The sequence below is a fragment of the Lygodium microphyllum genome, chromosome 10 (assembly GCF_053477565.2).
Source record: "Lygodium microphyllum isolate KBCC chromosome 10, Lygodium_microphyllum_v1.1.10, whole genome shotgun sequence".
Taxonomy (NCBI): Eukaryota; Viridiplantae; Streptophyta; class Polypodiopsida; order Schizaeales; family Lygodiaceae; genus Lygodium; species Lygodium microphyllum.
Window position 1 is genome coordinate 125,738,785 of NC_141144.1, and position 14,813 is coordinate 125,753,597.

Genomic DNA, 14,813 nt, shown 5'->3' on the forward strand with positions numbered 1-14,813 from the left:
CGTCGGTCTATTGAACAACAGAGCCAACTCGATGGCCTAGGGACCTTAAGTCTGCCTAGGAAAGATAGACCCGGCTCAAGTGCACAAGTACTTGAAGCCATGTCGTCCATGGTTATTGAGGGCAAGGGTAAGGCCCCCCTCCATCCCATTCCGGCACTTGGGACCCGATAGCAAAGCCACCACTACCACCCCCAGCATCCCCACCAGCACCGACATGGACATATTTGTGGCATGGATGCAATACTTTATCAATAAGGAACTAGCACAAGGAAGGAGCGGGGAGGCCACAACCACCGGACACAAAAGGCCAACTATAGATGCCAAATCCAGGCAAGAGCCAAAAGGCCAGAAAATGGAAGCCTCGACCACCCCAATCCCCACCACCATGACGCCACACACAAATCGTGATGAATACGTTGATGAATTGATCTTGTAGTTAGAAAGGGCAAGGGAGGAAAGGAGGATCGCAGTGGCCGAGTTGAAGGTAGAAAGGGAAGTGGTAACGGCCTTCTAGCTCAAAAAATTGTGATGAATACGTTGATGAATTACTCTCGCAGTTAGAAAGGGCAAGGGAGGAAAGGAGGATCCCAGTGGTGGCTGAGCTGAAGGCAGAAAGGGAAGTGGTAATGGCCTTCCAGCTCAAAAAAACAAAGCAAATGGCTATGCAACAAAAGGAAATTCTCGACCTGAAGAGGGAACTAAAGACCAAAGAAGAAAAGGAGCAGGGCTGGCGGTGACAGCTCATAGATGAAAATCAAGAGCTTGAGAAGATGCAAAAAGAATATGACCCGCTGATCATGCAATACAAGGATCTAGTAGCAAAAATAGGGCGGATCAAGCAAGGCATGAAGGAGTTTACCGTAGGAGAGGAAGGGAGGAAACAAGAAGAGGAGCACCACCACTGAGAAATGGAAACAATGACTAAAAGGCTGAGCCTCGAAAGAGAAGAACATGAGTGAATGAGCAGAGAGTTGGAAGATCAGCCCAACGGAGGCTCACAGCCTTGGTGCAAAGACAAGGAGAAGGCATGGAAGAAATGAAAAAGAGGGCTGAAGAGTGGGCATGGCCAGAATGAGCAAAGAGTGAAGACCTTGGTACATTGCTTGGCTCTGGTGGAGAAAGAGAAAATCCTAGCAGAAGGCAGAGCAGAGGCAGCCCAAGTGGCCTTCCACACTCAACAATGAATCTTCCTAAACACCTTGATGGATGCCACTCATGAGGAGGAAGGGGAATCCTTGGAGGCAGTTTAAAAAAAACTAAGCATAGCGCACAGAGCCCTGCGAGCAAGGCTACACATGCCCTACCAACCCATTATAGTGGGGTTAAGCCCGAGGGAAACAACATAAGTATCCATGTCAGACAAGGGGTTAAGCCCAAATGACATGCCTCCCAGTTTTTATGCGGAGCGCATACTCTGGGAGAGACATGAACAGGCGAAACAGTCCTTCACATTCAGCTTCCTCATCCCCAATGCCTTGCGTAGAGTTCTTCCCACTAAAATAGTGGACGAGGTGATCAACGTCGGAAGCCACCTAAGCCAATAGTGGTCGAAGGAAAGAGAGAAGAATCCCACCCTTTGGAGCACCAAGGATGCAGAATACTGGCAGAATAAAGTTTTTGAAGTGCCTCCCCAAATATGAGTGCCAACCACTGTGGTGAAGGCGCATCTATGATGACAACGTATTCGCATGGATGGCCTTCTGTAACACCCTCCCTTCAGATGGCCTACATGGCGTACCTTGACAAATAGGAGTAGACTTCGATGCAAATGCCCATGGCTGTTACGACTTCCCTGTAATATACAACCCATGTACCACCACTTTAGCCCAGGCCCTCACCTTCACCTCCAACAGCTTAGATGCCACCATGACATGCTTTATTGTTGATTTCTCCTCCTGCCTAGATCCTGCCTTCATCACCACTTGTAACTATCTTAGGCTCCAAAAAATCCTACTTAGGCAAGACCCCACCCTGGTTGAACACAGCCTTCCCCCGCTCTTTTTTTATCCTAATGCAATCGACAACTGTACGATGACTCGCCTGATGATGTGAGCCAGTCTCCTCCCTTCTTTCTACCTCATTGTTCTTGAAGACATGAGCGAAACTGGTTCACTCACTGCAGCCATCCTTTCCTCTCCACCACTCCCCTCCAGGTTCGCTTGAACCTTAAGAATTTCATGCAGAGTTGGAGATTTTTGAGCCATTTCATTAAATCTCCTTCACCACCCCCCTGAGGACGAGGACTAACAATTCCCTACTACTAAAGCCAACAAAAAAAAAAACGGATGTGCACACAAGTCACGGCACATGGCTCACAATCCCTCCACCTAGGGGTCCTTAAGTTAGGCGTGTTCGATGACCTTGGTCGATCGGCCCCATTCCTAACCCCCTAGCCCTTTTTTGTCCTCGCTTCACGCTTAGGGCACCCCAAGGGTAGGACACACCTAGGGAGGTAACACTTGCTTATGGTTAGACATGTCACCCTATGCTATACTCACCGCACCTCCCTACCACATGAACATGGTCCTCAAGTGTGGGATATCACCCAGGCCTACCTGTGGTTAAACGCAGCTCCCTGTTCCACTAGCACAAGCACAAGGCACCCCATAGTAAAGCAGACACTCCCCTTAGGTAGAGCACCACACTTTCTCCTCTCAGATACTGCAAGATGTGCCAAACCATCAACTTCGGAGGCCCCATCATCCACTTGACATTATTGCCCATGCTTCCACAGCAGCCCAGCCCACCTATGGCCCTACCATTGCCTGACCAACAACTTACCAACCGCCTGCCCCCAACAAACAACTCAACGTGCTATGGGACTGGTACCCATCTCGGAGGGGGGTAATGTTAACCTCAAATCAGAATGACAGAAAAATAAAGGAAAAAGCGCAAAAAGAATTGAAAAAGAGCAAAGGCGTAGAGGTGGCCTCTTAAACTAAACTGAGGCAAAAAGAGCAACTTTAAAGGAAAGACGCCTCAAAAACTCTAAAAACTCTTGTAAAAGAGTGCCAAGTTCCCTCCTGTGCCACTTGTAAAAGAATAGATGGGTATAGGCTTAGGGCATGAAGCAAGAAGAGAAAATTAGAAAAATGGACCTTGCCACAATGGCCGGTCATGTAACAAGGGATGGGGCGCCCATGGGGATTTTAGGGTTTGTATATATAAAGTTCAAAAAGTGAATGATAGCTCATTCTTTGGTGTGTGGCTAACAAGAGTCCTCTCTTCTTCTCTTCTTCTCTTCTTCTTGCTTGTGTGTGTGCTCTTGAGAGAGTGAGTGTAAGAGTGTGAGGGAGTGAGCAAGTGTGTGGGAGTGAGGGATCAAGAGGGTGAAGCTCTTCACCATCTCCTCTTCTCTTTTCTTCTCTCTTCTCTTCCCTTCTCTTGCCTTGCACGTGGCTATGGTGAATGGAGCTTGGAGATGGAGGAGGCTTGAGGATGCTCGAGCTAGCTGTTAACCCCAACACGAAGAAAGCAAAAGGAAATAGAAAAGATGCAGGTAAAAGGCGGAAAAAAGGTAACTCGATTGAAGAAAGAAGAGGAGAAAAGGCCAAAAGCGCAAGGGCAATCATAAAAGTCCAAGGTAGCTGCAAAAAGGGGAAAAGTGCTTTTTAAAATACAGAGGTGCACCCTGAAATCTTGTAAAAGAGCACCAGGCGGTGGAAAATCCGGAAAGCTAAAACTGAAGACAAGTGCAAGTCAAAACTCTTGTAAAAGAGTGCAAGCGCATCATGGTTTAATTCAAGGAGCGCCGGGCTCTCACCCGTGCAATTTGTAAATGTAGACGGGCGGTGGAAAGGAAGCTAAGAAGATAAAAGGACAATGAGAAAAAGGGCCTAGGCTACGGCCGGCCATGTAAAAAAGGGAAAAAGGGGATGACCGCCCAAAAGGGATTTAGGGTTTTGTATATAAAGTTGAAAAGTGAATGAGAAGCTCATTCTTGTGTGTGGCAAAAAGTGGCTCTCCTCTTCTTCTTCTTCTTCTTGTTCTTACTTGCTTGAGCTTGTGCTTGAGAGAGGGAGTGTGAGAGTGTGAGGGTGAGGGACCGTGGGGTGGAGAAGCTCTCCATCTTCCCCTCTCTTCTTCTCTTCTCTTCTCTTCTCTTCTCTTGCTCGCGGTGATGGAGCTTGGAGCGTGGAGCTTAAGGATGGAGCTTGCTTGAAGCTTGCACTTGGATCGTGGAGCCACCGGAGTGCATGGGAGAGGAGGTAACTCAAATGGCATGGAGGTAAGCTCACTACACTTGTAGATGTGGATGGCGCGTCGGCTATGTGAGAGGTAGCTATTAGTGCTCGGCTTGGAACGCTTGAAACAATAAGTAGTCCGTGGGTCTTGGCAGTTGAGCGAGAGCTCCCACACTAGCATTTAGGATTGTGGAGCTATCGGAGTGCACGGGAGGGGAGGCAACTCATTTCGGTATCAAGGTAAGCTCATACACCCCAAGAGGATCGACGGTGCATCAGTTAGGTGAGAGATAGCCATGAGAGCTCGCTTGGAACGCTTGAAGCAATAAGCGGTCCATGGGTCTTGGCGGTTGAGCGAAAGCTCCCACAAGTGGTCTCATACCTATCATAGTGTCTCTAGTACCATGTGCTTAGTCTCTTGATATTGTTGGCATTGGTGATGTCACTCTACAGTTTCCCTTTGATAGCACTTTTATTCTGCATAATATACATCATGTACCTGCACTGACTAAAAGCCTTATGTCTACAGGGCAGCTTGATGATGCAGGTTATCATATATGCTTTGGTGATTCTGTATGGAAGATAACTTGTAGTAGGATTATTCTTGCAACAGGTGCCAAGTCTGGAAGCCTCTATCCCTTGGTTGTATCTAGTACTATATTGACCATGTTTCGTCAGTGGGTTCTATCCCACATGTATCTCTTTGGCATGCTTGTCTCAGGAATATGTCACTTAAGGGAATGAAAATACTTAATGCTTTGCAATAACTTTTGCCTTTTGACTACTCGCATTTTGAGCCATGTGATCATTGTTTATATGGCAAGTAGACTAGGAATTCACATAAAAAGTCTGGTATTCCATGTATGGATGAGCCTTTGGCGCTTGTGTATTCAAATGTATGTGGACTCATGCCCTGCTAGTCATTAGGGGGTGCGAAGTACTTTGTCACATTTATTGACGATTATTCATGTAAGGTTTGGGCTTATCCCATAAAGCAAAAATTTGATGTCTTGGCCATCTTTTAGTATTGGCATGCTTTAGCAGAGAATTAGTCAGGGCATAGGCTGACATGCCTAAGGACCAATAACAAGGGTGAATATGTCTCGCATTACTTTGAGAATTTTTGTGATGAGTGGGGTATTAAGCCCCTTACACCCCTCCCCAGAATGGTATGGCTGAGCATATGAATAGGACCTATCCAGGAGAGGGTCCGCAGTATGGTTAGCCAAGCAGGCTTACCATAGTATTTTTGGGCAGAGGTAGTCTCTATTGTCATGCATCTCATTAACAGGTCACCTTGCAGTGGTATTGACTTCTAGGTTGTAGAGGAGGTATGGACATGAAAGCCTCTCTCATATGCTCATTTGCATGTCTTTGGATCTGAGGCCTTTTTCCATGTGCCTAAGGATAAAATCGATGAATTGAATCCTAAAAGTGTAAAATTCATTTTCCTTGGCTATGGAGATGCAAGTGAGATGGGATATTGTCTTTGGGATCTGTAAGCATGAAAAGTGATCCATAGCCATGATGTTGTGTTCCATGAGGAAAAAATGCATATGCAGCTTGAGAAAGTTGTTGAGATACGCAAGGTTATCTTTCAAGAGGAGCCCCCTTCTCTTGTAGGATAGCTAGCTAGACAACATGCACCAGCTGATCCTCATGGCTAGGATGTTAGACAAAATATTGGACAAACAACACAGCCTGCATTGAGGTGTTCTACTAGAGATAGACAACATCCTGACCGCTATGAGCCTCCATAAATTATGTCTTGGTTAAAGATGCAAGAGAGTCTCTCACCTATGATAAGGCTATGCGCAGGGGTGACAATCGATCGTGGGAGAGGGCTATGTAGTCTAAGATTAACTCATTGCATAAGAATCATACGTGGGATTTGGTTTCCTTGCATAGTGGCAAGAGGGCTTTGTCTCAGGAATGGCTGCCTAGTAAGGAAGATGAAAATCTAGTCTTTCTCTCTCCTCCCTCCTCTCTCCTCTTGAGGGATATTCATATGTATGAATCTATGGAAGAAAAGGAAAGGAGTTAGATGCACGAGGCTGATGGAATAATGGTATCGAAGCGGAGTAGATCATAGATCAGAGTTGGAGAGAGCGTCAACGCCATAAATGAGTGTTAACGGACTCCCAACCATTAAATACGCGCCTCCAAAATCAGGTTTCTATGCATAAGCACTCATTTTATTAGTTTTATGAAAGATGTTTAATGAAATTATTTGTAAATGGATTCCTTTGATTGAAAATGTTGGAATTTATAAAAAATATTGAAGAAAATGAGAAAATTGAGTCATTTAATAATTTACATAAAAACACGCAAAACTTGTAATTATGCGATTTTCATAAAAATGATAAATTTTGGGGGTTTTGTTGTGATTTTGGGGTTCATATGGAGTAGAAATGAATATACAATCAATTTTCAATAATTGTGATTAGTCCCAACTCATAAATCAGAAATATAAATTTTTTTATTTAAATAAATGAAAAAATAGTGAAAATTTGGAAATTCTTAGTTTTTTGCACTAGAAAATTAGGAAAAAATGTGTTTTATGTCCATGAATGTATGACATGGCTGTAGCATGAGGGATAAGCCTCAATTCAATTGTATCTTCATGTTAAAGTCCATTTTTATTGCTTTTTACAAGAAGAACATATGAAAAACCCACTCTTTATACCTATCAACGATGCATAACCTAAACTATAGGGGAAAATAGGGGTTTTGATGTTGATTAGTTGTTGAGAACATTGGAAATTCTGATCTATTTGTTTGTGCATACCATGTAGGAAGTTTATAAATTAAGTTGAACGAGGTCGAGCAGCACGAGGATGCTCACAGGTCTTACCCTTAGCAATGAAGCACGACATGTAGGCTGAAATCATTAAAAGAAATGTTTGTTGCACTTCACAATGCTGATTTATAAATCATAAATTGTTTGAGCACGATGGCATTCACAGTTGCATTGCACATATCACACGGTAACTCCTGGATGCATGGCAATTGTTTTCTTATACATATGGCCCACGTTGAGTTGTGAGACACCTAAGTTGTAGGTTTAGGCATTTTGGTTCCTTGGAAAATCGTCAAGTGAGGAACTATCTTATCTCTTGGAATGTTTTAACATAAGAATGGAGTTTGTGATGCATATGTTATTTGTGTTAGCAGTGCATCGAGGGGCCAATCCCCCCGGTGTAGGAGAGCTACAATGGGGCCATAACATTCAGCGCCGGAGAGGTGCCTCCTTTTGTTTGTGATTATGAGGTATTTTAGACCGATCTATGTGTAGGGACTCCCTCTGAGGAGTTTTAGAGGTGATCAACCCCGCCGAGACTCACAGACCGCTTATTGCTTCAAGTGTTCCAAGCCGAGCACTAATGGCTACCTCTCACATAGCTGACGTGCCATCCATCTCTATGGGTGTAGTGAGCTTATCTCCATGCCCGATCGAGTTACCTCCTCTCCCAAGCACTCCGATAGCTTCACGATCCAAGTGCAAGCTTCAAGCAAGCTCCATCCTCAAGCTCCACGCTCCAAGCTCCATTGCCGCGAGCAAGAGAAGAGAAGAGAAGAGAAGAAGAGAGGAGAAGATGGACAGCTTCTCCTCCCCGGTCCCTCACCCCCACATACTCACTCCCTTACACTCTCACACACTCTCTCTCAAGCACAAGCTCAAGCAAGCAAGAAGAAGAAGAAAAAGAAGAGGAGAGCCACTTTTGGCCACACACAAGAATGAGCTTCCCATTCACTTTTCAACGTTATATACAAAACCCTAAATCCCTTTTGGGTGGTCATCCCCTTATCCCCCTTTTTTACATGGCTGGCCATGGCCCTTTTTTCATTGACCTCCTATCTTCCTAGCTCCCTTCCTACCGCCCATCTACCTTTACAAATTGCACGGGTGAGAGCCCAACGCTTTTAAATTAAATCATGATGCACCTTGCGCTCTTTTACAAAAGTATTAACTTGTGCTTTTTATTGTGTGCCTTTCTCCTTGATTTAGGACTTTTCTGCACTTCTTGTGTTTCCATAGTTTTCTTGGCGCGCCTTCATGTTCCATTCCACTTTTGTCTTGGCCTTGTCCTCCACTTTAGATTTTTCAGATTTCCCAGCTTGTTCGTTTGAGGCTTGTTTGTTTGAGGGTTAACATTACCCCCCCCCCCCCCCCCCCCCTCCTAGATGAGTGCTAGTCCCATGGCACTCATCATCGTAGGTAGCAGGCTTGGGCATGCACCGAAGACATGGGTGGAAGGGACTATTGTGGTTGGCCTTGGAGGGGTTGTAGTGGTGGTGTGGATGAAGGTGGTTAGTGGCACGCTGTTGGCTTGAGTGGTTGGCAATAGGGTCATTGAAGTAGTTGATAGGACTGGTTTTTGTTGAAAGTTGCACTTATGGGTTGGCGACGGCTACTGTGGGGGAACCTGCAAAGAGTGAACCAAGGGTTAGGCCCTGAGGTAGGATAAAATTATTCATATGAAAGGGATTAAATAGTAGATAATCAAGCACATATAATGAGGAGAGGTGAGGTAAGGCATACAGTAGTCGTTGTAGAGGGACGGCCCCCTTGATGATGTTAGTCCTGCCTTAACTGCGGGGCGTATTCTAGCTGGTAGCAGATCTTTGCTCACTCCCAGTTGTACAGACTGGTTGAGATGGAATGGAGCAGAGCTCGTCCTCAGAAGGATGAATCGGAAACAAGAAAAGCCTATAGAATGGGACGATGCCCCATGTACACCCTTAGAGGCATTGGTCTAGGCTTCCCATGGCAGCCATGAGGATTACATGCCCTCTACTTGGAGGCGGGAATAGTCACACAACTTCTAGATGCATGGCAAGAAGAGGACCTTAGGAGCTTATTCTATCAAACCCAACTTTTCTCCCTATGCTTGACTATCATTACTTGTGTGTGTTGGCATTATCTATACACAGTTACAAAATTCATTGTTTATTTATGTACATATTTATGGACCCATGTCACTTCGTGAGGATAAAAACCAATTGTAGAACTCAGGATTGTACTGGAGCATGGCACATACATCCTGTACTCATGGCAGCCTACTTAATAACAACATGTGTTTTGCAACATCGAGAAGCAACATGTAGCTCCTCCTTAGTGAAAACCTTATCAGCTAGAGGGTTCTCTTGGCTAGTTTCGGCTAAGTCCATACCTCGAATGGCAATCAATACTTGGAAGGAAGTTGGCGCCACATAGGTTGGATCTCTTCAAGACCGCCATTTGGCCAATCGCTCCTCTGAGACGACCTAGGCTCCTAGTTCGGCCATTGTAACGCGGTTTTCGAACCAATGTTCTTCAAATTGACTTTGATTCTTTGATTATTGCTTAAGTTGCTCTATCTCTAAGAGATTTGGTTGGCAAAGCACTTTGTTGAATATCATAGTTAAGCGTAGTTCGTTGGCCTCCTGGTCAGAGATGAGTTGCATGCATTCATGTAGGAGGTTATAGTGCTCATTAAGATATTCTTGCTCTTCCTAGGATAGAGGAAATGGCAAGTATTCCTCAAGGGAATGTACCCACGTCTGCAAGGACATAAAAATGTGCGAATAATTTGAGTTTAGGATCCAACTCAGTTAAGCATTCTGTGACACTTCTATGTTCTATAAAGGCTTGCTCGGTAGCCATCTCTTGCAAGGTTCTAAGAGTTTATCTAGGCTTTAGCATAGCTGGGGGGTCGGGTCTAGATGAGCAAGTTTGGTCAATGCTAGGATTGCTTATATCTTTGAGGTTTTCATGTTTCTCTCGAGGCTTTGCTGCTATTGTGTCATGGTTTCCCTTGGATGTACCTGGTATAGTTATGTCAACCTGTTGTGATAGTGTTGTATCCACTCTTGATTGGTCAATGTAAGTTCTGTTGTTGGTGGATTGAGTGTTGCAAGCAATCGTTGATGGTAATGGTTTCTTTGACTTATCACAACACATGGATGTGTCTGAGGTTTCACCACTGTTAAGAGAGATGGCCATGGGTTCCTTAGCGGGTAGACTCGATGCTTTATTCCCAAGCCCTTCCGTGCTCTTGGTCTCCGTCTTCTTGGTATCCCTGACCACTTGTAATTGCTGTTGTTTTCTTTGTTTTCTCCTCTTGTGCTTGGGCAATGAAGGTGTATCCCTTAAGGACTCAGGATCCTAAACTAGGTCATCCGTTGATGTGCTTGGTTTGGCCTCAACTTTCTCTTTCCCTGGTGTGTCCTCATGGGACGTAGCTACGACCTACTGGACGGCCTTGCTAGGTTGATTGGTGGTCAGATGGCCATCTCCTTGGCCACATCTTTGAGAGGTTTCTCCTCAAGCCTAGGATTTAGGTGCTTTGACAATACTAGAGATGTCAAGGATGTTGATTGTGACATCTCTTACACGGGTGAATTGCTAAGGACACGTTCTGTAAGAGGCATCGTCACAGCCAAAGATTGTGTGACTGTTGTGATTCTTGATTGGAGGTAGTGGTTAGTTTAGTGGACTGGCCACTATTGGTAGACTGTGGTGTCAAGTCCTTAAGCAGATCGGAAGTGGCCATGTCTTTTGTTGCCCTTTGTGCATTCACTTGTGCAAATCAAGCATCAGTTGAGCTAGGCACAATGGGTTGCACAGGCATATCCTTAGGCTGAGAGCTAAGGGTGGTGTCATGTCCCACCTCTTGGACATTTGCAAGCTTAAATGGTGATAGATATTGGGATTGAGTATCTGCACTTGATGACTGTTGTTGTGCTTCCTGTGTCCGTTTAGGGAAAGAGGGTGTAGGAGATTTGGGGCTCCTAGGTGGACTTGGCACTGGCTGTGAGATTTGCTCGTGGCTTTTAGATGACTCTGCCAGTTGCTTTGTTGAGAAATCAACCTTACCATGAGTAATGTTGCACCTATGATGCTTGTTATCCTCTTGGGAAATCAAAGGCTCCTTGGGCACTAGTGGCTTTCGTGTACCTTCAACGATTACATTTGATATTCACTTATTAAGCATGCTAGGCTGAGGATCTATCATTTGAATAGTCGCGTTTGGTTTCTTGATTCAATCGTGAGGGGCTCAGTCACTCCAATGTTTTTAATTTGAGATTTGTTTTTTCGTTTAGATTTCCTCCTACGCTTCTTCACTCGATATGTCTTGGCCTTTAGCTGATAGAGGTGGTTTAACAGGGGCCTTTGGTACCCAAATCCATTGGTTACCTGCGCTTGAGCACGTAGCAACGCTTTGGATATCCATCTTGGCATTGTGTTGGCTCTCCATCAATACCTTCGTCTATAAGGCTTGGGCTTCTTTTGGGATCTTCTACAATATTTGTAAGTCTAAAGCCTGCGTCATCAGCATTGTCTCCAAACCTGCTAGTTTCAAGCATGGCCCCGCTCACTGGTTCTCTCTATTCAACATCTGCTTGTGCCAACTCTTACAACAAGTCCTTACTCTTGTTACTAGGCTTGCATGGTATGTCAGAATGTTCCTTGCCTTTCCCTTGAGGTTTGATGAGGTCACCTTTACTAAAGATTGTGACTATCCTCACACCCGGTAATGTCAAGTGTATCCTTTGTGATATGTAATCAGCCTCACACTTCATCGCCCTTTTGAAGGGTCGTCCTAGGAGGGTTTCCTTTCCACAACTAGCACTATTTGGAGAGACATGGAATAGGATAGGAAAGCTTTCAGTTTCAATAGTTACAAGGATTTTGCACTTTCCTATGAGTGCTTGTGGGTGTCCCTCGTATGGACTAAGAGTCGCATTAGTTGGTGTGAGCTCTGGTTGGCCTATCAGAGTCCATGCTTCAGAGGTCAAGATATTAAAATCTACCCCTTCATTGATGAGATTATCGACATTATGCTCTCCTTTTGTGGTGAGTTTGACCCTAAGATAAGCATGCGGTACTATGTCTTCATCTTTCACGTCTTGGCTTGTAAATTCAAGCCTCCTGATGCATGCCTTTGAGTTTCTAACTGCACAACCTAATGTGGATTCTCCACTGATGTCTTGGGTCATCTGTGTAGTGCCGTTCAAGGTACATTTATCATCAAGATGGTCATGTCTAGTCACCCTCCCAGTTGTAGCTTGAGGTTGTTGCATTCCGCTTTGACTAGATGCAGCATGAATGCAACCTATATATGTTTTTGTGATGTGGCCTTTTTTCCCTTGTTGGCTAGTTTGGCCCATTGAGGTTCTAGAGTTTCTTGCTATGTCGTCTTACTCATTTTAGGTTCATTTCGGGGTCTATGACTCCATTGGCTACTGTTAAGGCGCTGACTCTCTCTCAATAGCCTACTCAAGATATTAAGCAATTGTGTCTCACGAATTTGCCTATTCCTTGCACTAGAATTGAGTTCTAGGCTTTGGGATGGCTCATAAAGGTTTGCGCAGTTGAGATCTGGTTTGCACGATTGAGATCTGGCTGGGTCTGGTGCAATTTTCCAAAAATTTGCCAAGACTCTAACTTGGTGCCCAACTCATCTGAATTTCAAGGGCCGATTGGTGGACTCGGATGGGCCAAGGGCTGAATGGGAATAGTGATCAAATTTGTAGCTCGGACGGCCGAGTGGATGTGGTTGAGGGCTTAGTCAGGTTATCGGGCTGAGTCGATCGTTTGGATGAGGGGTTGAATCGAAAAGGGCTGAGTATGTTTGGGCTGAATCGAGTTAGCCGAGGGCCGAATATTAAGTTAGTCTCCAAATGGTTGACTCGAACGGCCGAGAGATGAGTTTCCAAATCAAATCGGCCGAGTGGGGGTGTCTGAGTCAAGTGGGCTGAGGGCTGATTCTGGGACTTGGCCAAATCTTCGTCACTCAAACAGAGGCCGAGCGTGACACATTTTTCACTAGAATTCACAAAATTTGTCATGCCAAGCGATCGAGGCCTTCCTACTGGTCGAGCACCTCGAGATCCAAGCTACTCATGCAGGGGAAGGTATGGAATTACCTGTAGTGGCCAAAGAACTCCTCGATGGCAAGATCAAAGCAGGTCAATGCAATGAAGCTCTCCCTCTCTCTTAGCTCTCCTGAAACCTTGCAATGCAAAATGTGGTATTCCTTGGCCACTTCTGGCCTCTTATTACCCTGCCCAAGCCTGCATTCACCTTAGTCTTACTCCCCTTACCGACATTTAATCCAAAAATTCCAATTTTTGCCATTCTTTTTTCTGTTTCAACCTGTTATACAACAATAGAAAACCCTAATGCATGCTCAATTGTTTTACTCCTATCCTACCTAAATGCAAACAAAAATGATAAAGAAAGTACCTACACTACTCCAACCTACCTTTCCAACTCCAAAAAACCAAAAATCTACTTGCTAGCGGATCACTTTTCATGGAGAGTGAGAGGGAGTGAGTGAGCATTGACTTTCACCCTCACACACTCACTCCCTCACACTCTCACACTCCCTCTCTCAAGCACAAGCTCAAGCAAGCAAAAACAAGAAGAAGAAGACAAAGAGGAGAGTTTTGGTCACACACAAGAATGAGCTTCCCATTCACTTTTCAACTTTATATACAAAACCCTAAATCCCTTTTGGGTGGTCATCCCCTTATCCCCCTTTTTTACATGGCCAGTCGCGGCCTCGGCCCTTTTCCTCCTATCTTCCTAGCTTCCTTCCTACCGCCCATTTTCCTTTACAAATTGCACTGATGCTCTTAAAGTAAATTGTGATGCGCCTTGCGCTCTTTTACAAAAGTATTGACTTGCGCTTTTTCTTGTGCGTCTTTCTCCTTGATTTAGGACTTTTCTGCACTTCTCGTGTTTCCATAATTTTCTTGGCACGCATTCATGTTCATTCCACTTTTGTATTGGCCTTGGCCTCCGCTTTAGATTTTCTAGATTTTTCAGCTTGTTCGTTTGAGGGTTAACAGGAGTGCGGGGTTTAATCATTGGACTACAATTCAAAACAAGTGCAAGATTCATGATAGTAGTTAAGGCAATGTGTCCCTTATATGCTTGTGTTCTTTGAGTATAGAGAGGCCTAGCTAGTGCTTATAGCTAGTGTTAGGCCCATTTTAGGTCTCGATAGGTGGTGATTTTGCCAAGAATTACTAATAAGTGGCGATTTTTGAATCTCGATCAATTGGGGTCAATTCATTAGTGTATGCCAAAAGTTAGTAAGACAGACTCACAAGACCATCAAGCCGTGAGCTTCAAAATCAAGAAAGAGTTGAACGGGCTAGATGGTGGGCCAAAATAATTAGAAGATGTTCTCTGCAAAGGAGTGGTCCAATATCCTTACAAGGGTAGGGTCTTAGTAACCCTAGCTAGGGGGAGGAAGCTCTAGTACTCCCCCTCCCTTTCAATTAGTCAGTCCACTTTGAGTGGAGTGATAGTTCCAATTGTTCAAACTCCTTTAGCAAATCCGATTGTTACCATGGTAGCGCAACCCATTGCGATCCCAGCAGGATGCTAGAGTTGCTAGCCTTATAGGGTTTTCTCTACCCATTTTTAACAGATTAGCAGAGGAAGGCACAGAAATTCACATCAATGAATTCCAAATGTTAATGTTTAACTATTGAATTCAAGATAAAGGACACTTGATCATGTTCTTCGACATGACTCTAAAAGGACGAGCTATAATGTGGTATCACATCCTAGATGTCAAGATTGTGGGAGAGAAGGAAGGAGTCTCACTTGAAGCTTTCTTGCTTGCACAA